Source organism: Cyrtonyx montezumae, unplaced genomic scaffold, assembly GCF_038088225.1.
Source record: "Cyrtonyx montezumae isolate F1298 unplaced genomic scaffold, pur_monq_1.0 scaffold_18, whole genome shotgun sequence".
NCBI classification, from domain to species: domain Eukaryota; kingdom Metazoa; phylum Chordata; class Aves; order Galliformes; family Odontophoridae; genus Cyrtonyx; species Cyrtonyx montezumae.
The window spans coordinates 388,818-401,327 of NW_027071914.1; the positions used below are offsets into that span (position 1 = coordinate 388,818).

Genomic DNA, 12,510 nt, shown 5'->3' on the forward strand with positions numbered 1-12,510 from the left:
GGTGGAGGGAACCGGCTGGCCACCCCTCACCGAGGCTGAGACGCGGTGAGCGTCCCTCGGTCACCCCGAGCGGAACGGGACAGCCGTGCGTGGACAACAACGTGGACAACTCCCACGGAGCGGGGCCCTTCGGGCGAGCGGACCCCAGAGCGCGCGGAGCGCTTCGCGTCTTCCCATGGAAATTCGTTGTCTCGCCACGAGCACGCCCGGGGCTCCTTCCCGTCACGGCGGCGCTGACGGTGTCCGGCAGGACCGGGCCGGTGCGGCTCGCGGGGTAGCGCTGAGTCGCGGAGCCGGTGTGGGCAGAACCCCGAGCAGGACGGGGCCGGCGCTCCGGGACCGGAGGCACCGGGAGGCTCGGGGCCGACCTCCGGCGGGCGGGAAAATGCGGAAAACAAAATCTCGGCTCTGGACCCGTGCCGGGCGGCCGGGCTGCGCCGGACCGGCACTTCGGTACCGCGGCTTCCCCTCCCCGCCCCGTCGGGCCCGTGGTCATTGGAAAGTGGGGCGGTTTGCGACCAAGAGGGTGCAGGGGCTCCGCCCGGGTTCTGCCGCTGAGAAACGGCTGCTGGCGGAGCCCAGCCCGACGAAGCAGCTTCCGACGGCTCGGGCACGGAGCTCCCCGCGCCGGGAAGGTGCTCGTTGCCGTTCCGCCTTCGGGCCCGGAGCTGCCGGTAGGGCCGGGAAGCTCCACCGGGCTGCGTAGGAGGATTCCGGTGTCAGGGGGCGTTGGCAGCCGCAGGGCCTCGGCAGCGGACCGGCTGCCGACGTGGGGCAATGCGCGTCACCGCGCAGGGGGCGTAGGGGCCGCGCAGACACCTGAGCTTCCCGAGGACTTCCCGGGCACGGAGCCAGTAGATGGGGCGAGGGGTGCAGAGGGATATATATTCACATATATTTAATAAGGACTGCTAAACAAATCAGTACTACCACCGCGGGGCGGAGCCGCGAGGGGCCGCCACACCGCCGGGGTGTGCGGCCGGGCTGGGGGCTGTTGCGTGCTCGTCCCAGCGGCGCGGGAACCGCGGAGCCGCTCCGTACCCGTCCCGGCACGGTCGCTCGACTGCGCTGCGAAACAGCACAGGTAGGAGGAGGCCGGAGGAGCGCAGCGCAGCGGGGAGGGGATAGGAGGGGAGGGGCCGGATCGAGGGGCGACTGCGGGCGGGCGGGCCGTGAGCATCCTCCGGTACCGGCTGTCAGAGGGCTGCGGGCTCACAGTACTCTGTGTGCTTTGGGCTGCTCGGGCGCTGGATGCCATCGCCCACGCGGCTGCCCCGAGGCCGCCGCGGGACAGCGAGAGCCATCCTCCTGCAACAGGTCAGGTTGTTGTCCCACTTTGCTCATTTGTCCCGAAGAGGAACAGCGTTGAGCACACACCCAAGGCTAATGCCAGTAAGTGTCCTAACGGTGCCTGAACCGCTGCCTTAGTCGTGCTGGGAAGCTGGTAAATATATAACTGATGTTGGCATTCCTTTGGCAAAACCTGTCTGCTAGGGTGCAGTTGGCCGCCTCTGGTCACGCGAGGTGAGAGTTGTTCATTCTAATGACGCTGCTTAAGGAGGGCCAGCAGCAGAGGCTGGTGCTCTTACACAGGGATCAGCTTTGTTATGGCCAGAGTGGATGTGCTCAGTGGATCCTTTGGACCCCAGGAATATGGCCCGACAATATTTCCCCTTCAGTGGGATGTTGCTGCATATCCTTCCTGCCCACTGTCACTGTGTTACTGGTTGCACCAGTTCTCAGAACACTCTGGTGTCTCTCTCTGTGCCTTGTGCAGGCAGTGATGGCCAAAGGAAGGGCAGGGTCTCACAGGGGTTATGTGCTGTTGTACCTTGTTGCTGCAGTCACACCATCATGTCCCATATGCTTAGCAAATTCCACTTTGGGCTTCTCTGCTCTGCTGAGAACCACTCTGGACCTTTCTGCCCCAAAGCTCTGGTATCTTTTCATCCACAGATTGAATATACTAACAGCTACTTTACAGTTACAGCAACTTTTATCTTTGTGATTTCAGATCTTTTTCTCAAGTTTTCTCCCTCTCGACTTGCCTCTCGGTAGCAATTATATCCCCTTCACCTGCTGTTTTTTTTTTTTTTCTTCTAAATAGGACAAACTTTTGGAAGTTACCTCCCATTGAACAAATTCTCCTTTCTCTAACTGTTGTTGCTGTCCTTCATTGCACTGGTTTGCATTCCTCTGTTGGACAGGGGAGAAGGTTTTCTCAGAGTCACTACTATGACTCAAGATTCAAGATCAATGGGACTTTTGTTTAAAAATCCAATTCAGAGTGCTTTTAAGAACATATCTGATGAGGACAGTGAGCATCTCAAAGTTTGGAATCCAAGCCTGTTATCCAGCCACAAAACAACAACACTGCTGATTGCAAGAGCTCATACTAACATTTATAATTGTAGGAGGGAATCTAAGAGCCATTCAAACAACAGATAAGATTAGTAATGAAAGTGGCTGAGCTGAGATTGTTACCGTGCAAGTCAAAGGAAAGCCTGTCGCACACGGACCAAGAACAGTTGAGCAGCAGAGCCACTCTTCTTCCCATCACTGTATGAATTCTCCTTCAGTCTTTCCAGCTCTATTAAGCCCATTGAGCTGTCCGTTGGATTAGGAGGTGTTTGAGTTTTGACATTGCACCAAACAAAGCTTTTCTCTCTTGCTGCAATGTCAAGTCACCTCCTGGGTCCAGTCCTCTCCTAGCACTCCCACCACAGAAAAGGCAGCATATTCTGGTTTACACAGAACTCAAGTACTCCCTGAGCTGTGCTGGGGCTTGCAGCAAGAGGGCCATCAACAAAGCATCTGCTACGGGCTTGGAGCTGGAGAAGTCAGAAAGCAATTACAGCAGTGTGGGGGTGTCTGAAATTGTGCAAAGGCTTAGAGGAGCTGAAGCATGCAACAGAATGGCAAATGCTTCCTCTGCTGTCCACGTGGATCTTCCTCAGCGCATGCCTTTGGAGAGCAGCTTAGTGTGGCTTGCAGGCTGCAAGCCTTCCTTGCTCTGTGAACAAGCCCTGTCGTGTGCATGAACAAGAAAACAGCACACTGTTACTTACAATACTTACAGCACACTGACTTACAATCTGTAAGTCATTTAAGAAGATGGGAATGATGAGCTGTGCACACAATAGAGTTGCTATTAAGTCTGTCGATCCTAATTAAAAAAATACTTCTCAATGAAAATTATTTATAAAAAAGAAATTGCAGTGACTCTAAATCAAATTATTTTGAATGGTTTTTAGTCTCCCAGATCAGTTAAAACTTCTGTGTTAGTCACTGGGCATCATCCAAACTACATGCTGAATGAACTGCACGTCTGCCAAATTTCTTTTTTTTTACCCTCACCCAGTTTGGCACAGGACAGCTAAAGTCATTTTTCTAAATATCTTTCAGAACATCAAGCAACTGTGAAATAACAATGGAAAATCTTGGCCATGTCTAACTACAGCCCTCCAGTTGTAACTGCTTCTCTCAGGAAAGGCGCTGCAGCTCCTCTGATGTTGGTTTGGGTGAGCACTGTTGTGTGGGGGTCTCAGCCCTGGGAAGCCCCAGGAGTGGAACAGGGCCATGTTGGCATGGGTGAGCAAAGAGTGTTGATGGCCCAAGGATGGGACAACTGCTTCTGATCCAAAAATAATGCCCATGAAGATTCCTCACTCTTCAGAAAACAAAGGAAAACAACAACAACAACAAAGAATTGGTGGCTAAACAATGTCAGAACAAGTTCTTGCTTCTTTTGTCTGCAAAGATAAAGTGCCAATTCTTTTAAGCACCATGTGAAGTCCCATCCAAATGAATCCTGCTTTCACAATGCCTTGTTCCAGTTATGCAGCATGCCATCTCTTCTCTCTCAGATGGCGTGTAAGTCTCCCTGTTGCCCTTTTCTCTGCGAGCTGGCTTCCAGCAAATGGAGACTCTCTCTTTCCAGGTGTACAGGACTCTGCGACAGTATCACCTGCAGATATGCAGGAGCCTTGCTGGTCCTCAGCTTGTATGGAATCAGGGGGAATTATGATTCTCCAGCTCCCCAGATAAACTAGTAATGGAGACCAAAGTGATGGATGCTCTTCTGTTGAAAACCAATGACAAATGGACATCAAATTCCAATCTTGTTGATTTTCACTGACAAAATCCTACAAAAAATTTATAAAACCAAGACTTGCTGCACCTCACCTCCTCACATAAGCGGGAAGGTTCACTGTCTCATACCATTGTTAGCAAATGTTCTGCGTCCTCAAAGCTTGATTGTGCCTTTGCCCAATAGCAGCAAACAAAACCAACAAAACTGGAGCTGTAAATACTCCACTTTGTCTTGAAGCATGTCTCTCAGAATCGAGCTTGCTTCTGGTCCTCTGGTTGGAGCAGATTGATAACCTGGAGGTGCCAACAGATTCCCTTCCCTTTTCCCATGTGGTGATCACTGTGAAGTCTCCAGGCAGACAGCACAGCTGGATCTGCAGGATGACACAGCTGGCTGAGAAGGGAAGCACAGCTGGCTGTGTGGGACAGCACAGCTGATGTGTGGGATGGCACAGCTGGCTGTGTGGGACAGCACAGCTGGACCCGTGAGATAGCATAGCTGGCTCTGGCTCTTGGCACATCTGCTGGTCCTTTTACAACATGAGGTCAATCATGCAGTGTCTGCTCTTTGATTCCTGTTCTCCTACCTTGCTGGTGTAACCACAGCTGTGTCTGACTGTGCAGGTGGTCTTGTGGAGCCATTCCTGCAGCCATAGCTCCTGGTCCTTCCTAGCCATGCAGCAAGCCCACTGGCACCCTCTCCAGTCTTGCTTTTCCTTCTGTGTTATGGAGTGCACTGAGTTTTGTGGGTTGTGACTCCATTATTGGAAAGTTCTGGCAAGCATTGCCTCTAATTGCCTCTAAACTGCCATTAATTTACAACCTCCACAAGGTGCCAGGTCTCCCACATGAGGTCCCCAGCATGTTCAGGAGCAGTCCAGGCACTGTAGGCTTCCACAGAAACACAGGAGGCAGGAGGAGGCAGTGGCCTCCAGCTGCGTGCAACGGAATCTTTGCTCTGGAGACTCCAGGTCTGAGTGTACCTCCCAGACCAGGGTTGCTTTCTGGTCCTCTGTAACACCCAGTTCCTGAGAGTGGGACACCAGCCCCTCCACACTGCAGCTTCTTGCAGGTACGTCTTCCCTACTCCTTTAAATTCCTTTTCCTTGAAGAGCATGTAAGGCTATCAGCAATTCCCAAATTGCAGACTCGATCTTCTACAGATCTTTGAAACATCTTTGGTGCATTGCTGGGTCCAGTGTTCCACAGTGTTCAGACAACCTACTGAGAGCTGTATAAACCTTTAATCTCCGTCCAAACTTTTTTCACCACTTTAATCTGGATGGCACCCAGATGCCAGCCCAAAGCTACCAAATGTTTTGGAGGTTCCTTCCTCCTGGTTTCCTGTCTGCAGCATTTCCTCAGTGGGAGTACAGGGCTCTGAGCTTGGGCCCTACCGGACCCTTTTCCTTCACCCATATTCAGAGGATCCTTGGTGAGCTTCAGGGATAACAGTTCCTCTGCTGAGGCCTGGTGGTGTGGCTTGGTCACTGCCTGGGCCTGGGAGAAAGCAACCATTTCACGGTTATTTTTTGTATTATTAATTAATTTATTGTGAAGTCTCTCTTCACAGAGTGACTGTGAGGAAAATTAACTCCATCCCAGCCAGAATCAGGACAGGTTTCCTGCAGTGTCTGCTTAGGCAGGGCTGCACAGAATATCCCTGCTTGGGTCATAGCCTTGAATGGAATCAGCTGTTCAGAAGTTGCTCCCTCCTAAGATCAAGATCTGGCTCCCAGCATCTGAAGCCTCAGGTGCACCTGGAGATGCTGTGATGTGCTGAGCTGTGAGCTCAAGTGTTTGAGCTGAAGGACAGAGACAAGTTCCCAGTTACCTTGGGGAAGTTGTCATAACTTTGGGATGAGGGTTAAGATGCTGCATGAAACAAAAGACATGAGGATTTAAAGGCCTCTGTATCCTCAAAAAAAAAAAATGCAAAAGAAGTATCAGCATAACCCCATAGTGTGTGCTTTCAGGCAGATGCTACAGATCAGCTAAGTGGGTCTAAAAGCAATTAATCCCTCATAGAGAGGATGAAATTGCCACTGTTCCATTTAGTGTACAACACATGGATTATCAGAGTGACAGGGCAGCAGTGCCTGGGTCTTGAGGCAGGCTGCTCTCCCAACTGTTTGGCTCTGAGGAGAGGACAGGCTGCTGCCTCCCCATCCTTTGCAAGACGTTTACATAGCTCTGAAAGGAGACTTCCTCCGCTACACACAAAACAAAGAGCAATCTCCAGCAGTGCAGTTCAACAGGACAAGTGCTTAGATTCTTTACTGGTTTGTAGGTAATTGATGCTGTTGAACTTAAATGTTCCTGTTTAAGCTGGAACCTCTTGCTGCATTCAGACAGTTGTCATCCCCTGCACCTGGCACCCACCCGCTGATGCTGCTGACGGTGGTTTAGAACCCCCTCGGTGTTCACTGCAGAGGTGAACTGCAGCCCTATCGGAAGCCCATTGAGCACTGGCTGCCGCGGGACTGGAGAGAGCCCGTGCATTTGGGCGGGGGTGGCCAGGGCTGGCAGCCCTTGGGAGCCTGGTGCTGTCCCTTCCTCTCAGGTCCTTTCCTCTGCCCCATTCGGGAGCTGCAGCCTTCGAGGGATGGGGGAGAGGCTCTCGGTCAGGGAACCTTCCGCCTTCCTCAGGTCCTGCCCCAGAGGAGCGGTACGGGGGTGTCTGCAGAGTACTCTGCAGGGTCAGGTGAGCTGCCGAGGGGCAGAGCTGGCTGCAAGGAGGAGCTAAAGCAGCGGTCGTTTGTTTTCTCAGAGCTGCAGGGGACAGCAGCCGGAGGCTCCCGGCCAGCCAGCGTGGCACTGCAGGTGTTGGCAGACGGGAGCAGGGCAGCTGCGTGGCAGCTCTGGTGGGAGGAGGACAGCCATGGAGACAAGCACAGCGCTGCCACAGCGGAGCTGGGAAGCTCAGGGACCATCGTAGCAGATGGCAGCTCCTTCCCCATGCCCTGGAAGCAGGGTGGCATCCTGTCTCCCAGACTCACTGCCCCAGAATTCCAGGAGTTAGCATCTCTTGTTTTCCTGGTGTTCCCTTCCCAGAGATGAGACTCGGTATCTGCTTTCTGCGCCATCAGAGGGGCAGATGGTCCTAGCTTGGGGTGCAGATCAGGCTCTGGTCCTAGCAGCGAGCTACAGCCCTGCAGGGTACATGCCTAAGTCACATGTTCTTCCACTTGCTTCAAAGTCAAAGTCAAAGGCTTCTCCAGAGCAATACCATGCCACTGCCATGGAGGTGCTGGCTCCCGGTTAATACAGCAGGGAACAGCAGGGAACAGAGACACATCAGGGGCTAAGAGCTGAAGCAGTCTCTTGGTGTCTCAGCTTCATTGCCCAAAGTTTTCTGTATTTCTTGCATTAAGCTGCCAGGCAGGAAGACTTACTGCAGATCTTGGCACTGGATCTGCCACTGGCCTTGGGCTTGATCTTGCTCTCTTTGAGCTAGGTGGTGTGTCCCACGTGCTTCTCAACAACTCTGGGCCCTAAGGTGGACATGGACCTGTGGGCAGCCTGCAAGCCTCCAGGCTGAGCAGGGATTCACACAGGTCACGCTGTTCTACCCAGCGCTGATGGAGCTGATAGTGTTTGACAACTACCAGGAAAGGAATTTGGTTGGATCTCCCAAGACACAAGCACTTGGTTGACTGTAAACAAACCTCATAGAGCAGTTGTCCCTCTGCCTGGCAAGCAGCTTGGAGAGCGTGGGAGCTTTGGCCCTGAAGAATGTATAGCTTGTGACTTCTGAACTACTAATATAATCAATGAAGGTATCTCATTATTGTCTGCTCACAGTGACTGGCCATGGTGGCAAACAAAGCCTTTTTGGAGAATGCTCCAGTGCTTTTCCTGGGTAGAAACCACAGCTTCAGGAGAAGAACCTGCAGTACTCACCAGCCTTGTTGGAAAGGAAATACAGGTCAGCATTCAGCTCTGCAGTCCTTCTACAAGAGTGGTGGTTGACTGCCACTGCTGGGAGGTAGATGCAATACCACCATTTACAGGCTGTCTCTTTCTGTACCTGCAGAAAGAGAAGAGCCAACTTGGCTTCTCATTTGAGGCTTTACCAAGAAGAAAAGGAGCCATGACAAGGGGGTGGAGGGGTGGGGAGGGAGTTGTCTAAGGGTAGCAATCTTGCTTCACAAAGGGGTGACAAAGAGGCCTAGCTCCTGTACTGAGTGCAGCAGTTCTGTGTGCCAGCATGGGCACTGAAAAGTCCTCCTTTTCTTCTGAGCAAGTTTTTTCCCATGGGATGCATTAAGTTACACTGCACTGAAGGAGGAAAATGACAGTCCCTTCAATTTTTTAACATAGTCCCTTTTATTTATTAATTATGTAATGCTTTCCTTCATCTCTTTCAGATCCACATTTGGGATGTTGTCCTGCAGCACTGCTGCAACCCTGGGAGCTGGCAGATCACTCTGAGACCTGGTTAGGTTTGGAAACATGGGATGTCCACTCTCCATGGCACAGCAGAGCGTAAAAGCTTGAGGATGTTGCTCCACTGCTGGGATCTTCCTGAAGAAATGTAACATGTAGAATCTCTCAGGCAATAAGCTACAGAGGCAGCGTTCCTTTACTTTTCTCCACAAGATGCTATGGCAAAAACCATGTAAAGGTTCTGAGACTGCTGATGCTTTGTTTAACACAGTGCAAGAGAGACTGCAGGGTCCACACTGGCTGAGTTGTCAGCTGGGAAACAGCTTCATTTTTATGAAGCAATTCCCATGTGTTTTAGAGGGGTACAGAGTAAGAGAGGGTGGCTTGTGCTGGAGATGCTCCTGGTAACACAGAGGAACGCTTCTGGGCCCCAGTTCCGTAAGGGTAATAACAGCTCTCTGCTCTGGCTGCTCACCAAGCACTACAAGCATGTTTGGATCAAGCATGGGCTCCAATGATGTCTGCTGGCCATATGAATATCCTCTAGTCCCTCTGAGAGAAGAAAACCACCGCAAATTCATAGCCCTCCTAAATCCTGCTGCCAGGAATCACCTGGGGCCAATGTTAAGTGCAATCAGGGCACAGCAATGAGTCCTCCTTCTCTCTCCCCATGGACAATTAGAGTGATTTCAGCATCTCACAGTGTCCACATGTAGAGGATAGTTTGTTTTTTGCATAGAATCACAGTATCATAGAATCATTTGAATTGAAAGAGACTCTAAAAGGTCATCTAGTCAACTCCCCTGCAGTGAACAGAGACACCTGCAACTTGATCAGGTGCTCAGAACCCCATCCATCACAGAATCACAGAAGTATAGGGGTTGAAAAGGACCTCTAGAGATCATCTAGATCCAACCCCCCTGCCAAAGCAGGTTCTTTACAACAGGACACACAAGTAGGTGTCCAGACAGATCTTGAATATTTGAAGAGAAGGAGACTCCACAGCTTCCTTGGGTAACCTGTTCCAATGCTCTGTCACCCTTACTGTAAAGTTCTTCCACATGTTTGGAACTCCTTATGTTCAAGTTTTAGGCCAGAGCTCTTTGTCCTATTGTTAAACACAATTGAGAAGAGCCTAGCTTCATCCATTTGCCTCCTATCTCCCTTTAGATATTTATGAACATTAATCAGATTCCCACTCAAGCTTCTTTTCCTCAAGCTGAACAGATCAGCCTTTTCTCTGTATGGAGATGCTCCAGGGTGTCATCACCTTTGTGGTCCTCTGCTGGACTCCTAGGAGATCCCTGTTTTTTTTTGAACAGGGGAGCCTAGAACTGAACACAGTATTCTAAATGTGGCCTCAGGAGGGCAGAGTAGAGTGGGAGGATCATCTCCCTCGACCCTGCTGGCCACACACTTTTTAATGCACTTCAGGATACCATTGGACTTCTTAGCCACAAGGGCTCACTTCTGGCTCATGGCCAACCTATCAGCCACTAGAACAACCAGGTCCTTCTCAGCAGAGCTCCTCCCCAGCAGGTCATCCCCCAACCTGTAGTGATGCACGCAATTATTCCTCCCCAGGTTCAAGATTCTACACTCAGTCTGGCAGCCCGTGGTGTTGACAAGTTCACTCTTCTCTGGATGGAGAACTGGCTGGAGGGCCGTGCCCAGAGGGTAGTAGTTAATGGAGTTAAGTCCAGCTGGCGTCCTGTTACGAGTGGTGTCCCCCAAGGGTCAGTTTTGGGGCCCATCTTGTTTAATATCTTTATTGATGTCCTAGACGAGGGGATTGAGTGCACCCTCAGTAAGTTTGCAGATGACACCAAGCTGTGAGGATGTGATGATCTGCCTGAGGGTAGGGAGGCCCTTCAGAGGGATCTGGATAGGCTGAACAGCTGGGCTGAGCTCAATGGGATGAGGTTCAATAAGACCAAGTGCCGGGTCCTGCACTTTGGCCACAATAACCCCATGCAATGCTATAGGCTTGGGGCAGAATGGCTTGAAGAATGTAGAGAGGAAAAAGACCTGGGGGTGTTGGTTGATGCTCGGCTTAACATGAGCCAGCAGTGTGCCCAGGTGGCCAAGAAGGCCAACAGCATCCTGGCCTGTATTAGAAATAGTGTAGCCAGCAGGAGCAGGGAGGTGATCATCCCCCTGTACTCAGCTCTGGTGCGGCCGCACCTCGAGTACTGTGTTCAGTTTTGGGCCCCTCACTACAAGAAGGACATTGAGGCCCTGGAGCGTGTTCAGAGAAGGGCAACAAAACTGGTGAGGGGTCTGGAGCACAAGTCTTATGAGGAGCGGCTGAGGGAGCTGGGATTGTTTAGTCTGGAGAAGAGGAGGCTCAGAGGAGACATTATTGCACTCTCCCACTTCCTGAAGGGGGGTTGTGGTGAGGAGGGGGTGGTCCTCTTCTCCCTGATAAATAATGACAGGACGAGAGGGAATGGCCACAAATTGCACCAGGGAAGATTTAGATTAGATTTGAGGAAAAATGTTTTCTCTGAAAGAGTGGTCAGGCACTGGAATGGCCTGCCTAGGGAGGTGGTTGGGGCACCATCCCTAGCGCTGTTCAAGAAGCGTGCTGAAGAAGATGAGGTGCTAAGGGATTTGATTGGTGGGTAGGGATGGTGACAGGAGGATGGTTGGACTAGATGATCTTGTGGGTCCTTTCCAACCTAATGTATCTATGAATCTATGAATCTATGTTAAACCTCATCAGATTCCTCCCTGCCCAACTCCCCAGTCCGTCCAGGTCTTGCTGAATGGCAGCACAGCTTTCTGGTGTGTCATCCACTCCTCCCAGCTTTGTATCATCAGCAAATCTGCTGAGAGTGGATTCTATCCCTTCATCCAGATCACTGATTAAGCACTCTGGGCTCCCTGTTCCAGTGCTTCACTGCCTTTACTGTAAAAAAAACTTTTTCCTTATATCTGACCTAAATCTTCCTTCAGTTTGAAGCTGTTTCCCCTTCTCCTATCTCAACAGATCCTGCTAAAGGCTCTGTCCCCTTCTTTTTCTTAGCCCTCCAAAAGACCATTCTCAGGTCTCCCAGAATCTTCTCCATACTGCACTGCCCCAGATCTCAGCCTGTCCTCACAGGGAGGCATTCTGTCCCTGGGAGCATTTCTGTGGCCCTCCCCTGGACGTGCTCCAACAGATCTGTGTCCCTCCTGTGCTGAGCACGCCCCATCTGGATACAGCACTCCAGGTGAGGTCTCACAGTGCAGAGCAGTGGGGCAGATCCTCTCCCTCGCCCTGCCAGCCGCACTGCTTTGGATGCACCCAGGGTACAGTTGGCTCTCTGGACTATGAGGACACACCACTGGCTCATGTCCAGCTGCCATCCAGCAGTACCTGCAGTGCTTTTCAGCAGGGCTGTTTTCAACAGGCTCCATCCTTTCACCCCTCAGCTTGTAATGATAGTGGCGACCCAGGTGGCAGACTGTGCTTTCACCTCTGTTGAACCTCCTGAGGTTCTCCTAGCCCACTGCTCAGCCTTCCTGGCTCTCTCTGAATGGCACCCCATCCCTCAGCTGTGCCCAGTGCCCCTCACAGCTTGGTGTTATCCACAAACTGTACCAGCAAACTGCTCAAGGTACACTCAATCCCACTCTCACTGGCTTCATCTTTAATGAAGATATTAAAGAGTATTGGTTCCTGCAGTGAGCCCCGAGGGTCATCACTTGTCCCTGATCTCCAGCCGGACACTGACCAATGCTCTCTGGGTACAGTCTCGCATCCTGTGCCTCATCCATCAGTCAGTCCACCCATCAAATCCATACCTTTCCAATAAAGAGAGAAAGATGTGGGGGGACAGTGCCAACGACCTTTCTGAAGTCTGGAGAGATGACATCAGTGGCTCTTCCCTTGTCCACTGACACTGTTACGGCATCGTAAAAGATCATTAGGTTGATCAGGACCTGCCCTTGGTGAAGGCACGCTAGGTTTTTTGGTTTATAGCTGAGAATATTGTCTGCCGGAATGTTTTAGGAGCTCACTAAAATAGAATCTCAGGCCAGCCC

At 51.5% G+C, this 12,510-nt stretch overlaps 1 protein-coding gene across 1 annotated transcript in view; it reads right to left on the reverse strand.

Annotated features, from left to right (window-relative positions):
* Positions 1–12,510, reverse strand: part of LOC136047353 (histidine--tRNA ligase, cytoplasmic) — a 513,020-nt gene that overhangs the window by 7,164 nt on the left and 493,346 nt on the right. The gene's annotated exons all lie outside the window — the stretch shown is intronic.